The sequence below is a fragment of the Ammospiza caudacuta genome, chromosome 1, assembly GCF_027887145.1.
Source record: "Ammospiza caudacuta isolate bAmmCau1 chromosome 1, bAmmCau1.pri, whole genome shotgun sequence".
NCBI lineage: Eukaryota > Metazoa > Chordata > Aves > Passeriformes > Passerellidae > Ammospiza > Ammospiza caudacuta.
Window position 1 is genome coordinate 146,690,156 of NC_080593.1, and position 3,724 is coordinate 146,693,879.

Here is a 3,724-nt window from a genome sequence, read left to right on the forward strand (position 1 = left end):
CTCAGTACTTGGATGCCACAAAATCTACCAGTGTGACTGAGCATGGTCTGGAAGCCCCTACTGATGAATGCCAAGTGAGACACTGCAAGTACCGCCCTGAGAGCCCAGATTATTCAGGCAGCAGGAGCAACCTGGCTTTAAAAAGGACCTGAAGCCCATGTGGGCTGATTTGGGGGTTGCTAGCCCAGACACAGGCTGTGCTCTCTCAGCTGCATTGTTCAAATACCCAGCCTGAATCTTGTCCTGTGACTTCTGTGTTCAGCAACATTTCCTCTCCCCTCTTTGTGCATCCATGTCCTCCTTCCTTACAGCTACTTGTCAAACTTTTTTAAGGGCTTGTTTCTTAAGGATCACCATTGAAGGAATCTAAGATGTGGCTTAAACCAACAAAAAGTGTAGCCCAAAAAGAACTGGTTGGAACAAGACAGAATAAACAAGCCAAGCATAAAGCATTCTTAGATTTGATCTTAAGTCAGAGTTGCAGGCTTGATCTTTATTTTTAAAACCTATAGCTTAGTTTAACTTGAAACTATGTTCTGTGATCAGCAGGTGGTCAAACTGATAAAAATGTCACACTGGCATCCAGATCATTGCATGAGCTTCATGAAACCAGGTCAGGCTCACAACAGTCGTGTTGGGGAGACTGAGATCAGTGTCTGATCCTAAATCTGGTGGTGGAAGGGTGGTTGAGATGTCCATGAAATCTCAAAGCTGTGCAGAAAAATAAAATATAGTTATGACAGGCAGCTCTTCCTTTCCCAGACTGCAGATGAACCTAATGAAGAGTAGCTGCTGCTCCAAGCTGTTTTCTGTGCAGTGGAAGCCAGAGCCTATATTAGCTGTATGTTCAGAATCAAAATAACTCTAGGGCTGATGCTGCTGGTCCCAAAGTGGATAAAATTCATTAAAAGAAAAAAGAACAACGAACAAAATAAAACAGCAGCTCTAAAATACTTTTACAGTGCTCACTTGAGGGAAAGACTTGCCAGAACAGGTCCCCTGGTCCAAGAGCTAGCACAAAAAGTGTTCCCTGGTTTGCAGCTGCAGCATCTTTGGCCTAGCAGAGAACATCCCTGTATGGCAGTGTGGAAATGAGTCCACAGAAACCCCCATGCCCACTTTGCTGTCCGCAAGCATTGAGTTCCCTGGCACTCCCCTCCTCAGAGCATCCATAGGAATGGGAGACCAGCTGCCAGCTGCCATTGCCCTTGCTGCCTGCCAGACTCATGGAAAATGTGAAGTGGAAAATAAATCTCCACCACTGCAAATTACTGCATGGGCAGAAGAAAATCAATACATTGTAACTTCACACTGCCTTAATGCCATTAAAAGATTGTTGAGAACCAATCAAAAGAGCATCCATAATTCACTCATAGTCCCCTTGCTGAATCCCTGTCACAGTCACAATGTGTGTGTGCATCCATAATCTTGTCCCATCATTTTGCACAGTCCTTGTTTTTGAGACAGAAAGCAGGATTTCAGCCAGCAAGGTTCTTACATTGCATCAGTACCTTCAAACCTTGGGCTTCCATTTGTGCTCAGATGAAAAAACTTTCGTGAAAAAACTACTCATCCAAAACTTTTCCATTTCTCAACCCAGTGAGCTCAACCCTTTCACATGGTTGAATCCACGTTATCATGATTCATTTTCAGGCATGGCCCTTTAGCACACAGGGCAGGACAGCACTAAATCATTAAAAGTCAAAGGGCTGTCTGAAAAAATTCTTCAGGGAAGGAGAGCAAGCAGATAAAGATGGGTCATCACGAGTCTTTCACTTTCTTTCACTCAGTCTCATGCTTTATGACTTTTTCTGAGCCTCTTGGAATTTCTCACTCCCCCTCCTGACTATGAGTGAATGAAAATAAGGTGAGAGTCTCCCTTCCAGGTGCTGGGACATCACACAATCAACCCCAAATCCAGACATTTGAACTCCTATCATTTCAGATGGCAACTCTAGGGAATATGTATTAAAATTGTTACTGATTCCAATGATTTCTCCATTTAATTTCAGATAATTTTAAGGTTCCATACTTTGCCTTAGTATTGTATCTCCCTGTCAAAGTGGGCCTCTCAATTGAATATTTTCCCTTAGCATCAAAATAATCAGTTGGAATGTCATCAGTGGAAATCTGATTGTGCAATGGATTCAACATCAGTCACTATAGAGTTACCAGGAGGTGCAGCCTGTGACTGCTTTTTACAAAAGGCACCCATCAAATTCCTTTTTTGCCTTCAGATCTGCGGAAGTCATACTTGCAAAAATGTGTCTTGCAAGAAATTTACCCCCTGGTTTCCTTTATGCTGCCTGTTTTCATACGAAGAAGCAGCCAGGCTCAACAAACCAGTACCTTTTAGGTATTTTCTAGAAATATTTATCCAATGCTTCCAATTTTCTGCAGAATAGGAATGGTCATGTGGCACAATTGGAAGTAGAAGAGAGGAAGGAGTGGTGGTTACATATAGCAGAAACCTCTGAATATCAGTTTTAAATTGCTAAACAGATCCACTGCAAAATCCTCAGTCCCTTTTGGTGGAGCAAGACAGAAAAGGCCTTTGCTTGGAGTGTCTTGTGAGCCAGAATTGTGTTTCTCCGTGACTTGTTTTCCATCACTGATGGTGAAATATGAGGATGATTGAATAAATGGTACAACTTCACCACCAGCTGTGGGTGGGGCTGTGAGTGGTTGTGTAAAGCATCACACACACTGAAATAGGGATGTTGTCTGGTACAATCTGCTTTACAACACTCAAGTGTTGTAGGAGTACAACAAGTGTTGTATTCGAGTCCTAGTCTGGGGGAATCCTGATAACCTCAGTGGAAGAAGTCTTCAGATAGTCACAAATCAAAGCTTGATTGAGGTTGGAAAGGACACTGGAGCTCACACAGTCCACTCCTCCTCCTCCTGCAGGGCCACCAAAACCTCAGGTTCTTGTCCAGATGGCTTTTGAGTCTCTCTTAACCCCCCAGTTAAATTTTACCTCATTTCTTGCTTCTGAACACCCAGTTTCACAAAAGATTGATTGAAGTACCTGACACATATTTTAATTTCAAGGAATTTAGCCCAGAACTACACTATGATTTACAGCTGTCAGTCCTTCTCACGTAGAACCCAGCTCTGGTTTGTACAGGGATCCCACCCCTATTTCAAATTCAGCCCTTGGGAGAAGAATATCCCATGGGCTGGCAATGATCCTAAGGGCAAGTTTCTTTACACTGCCTTTGGTAACTGCAAGATTTCACTCCAGTCATTCCAAGGATGTCACTTATCACATCCCCAAACAGAGGAAGAAATTGCCCTGTCTTAGGACAACTTCTGTCTTCAGAAATATAAAACTGAAAATCTATTTCCAGCCTCCTTTTCCTTACCCACTCATTTCCAAGATGACACTCCCTCTCCCATGGGAAGCAGTCTCTGACAAGCAGCTCCTCCAGGGCTTTCTGAACACTGCATCTCTGAGTCCCCAAGTCCACCCCACACATATCCTAGTTTTAAGGTGGCTTGTCTCTAGATGGACATTGTCCTGCACAGGCAGGCACAGCTCCCCAGTCCATGCAGTTTCTCCATGCTGAAAGCAGCAGTGACCTGCACAGTACCAGGGACTCACAACATTTTTCCCTCTTGGTTTGCAGCTGAACAGGCCCACCCTAATACACAGGTTCCCTTTGACTGATGCTGTCAAATCTACAGCTTCAGTAGAACCAGCACATTCCCAAATGCTGTC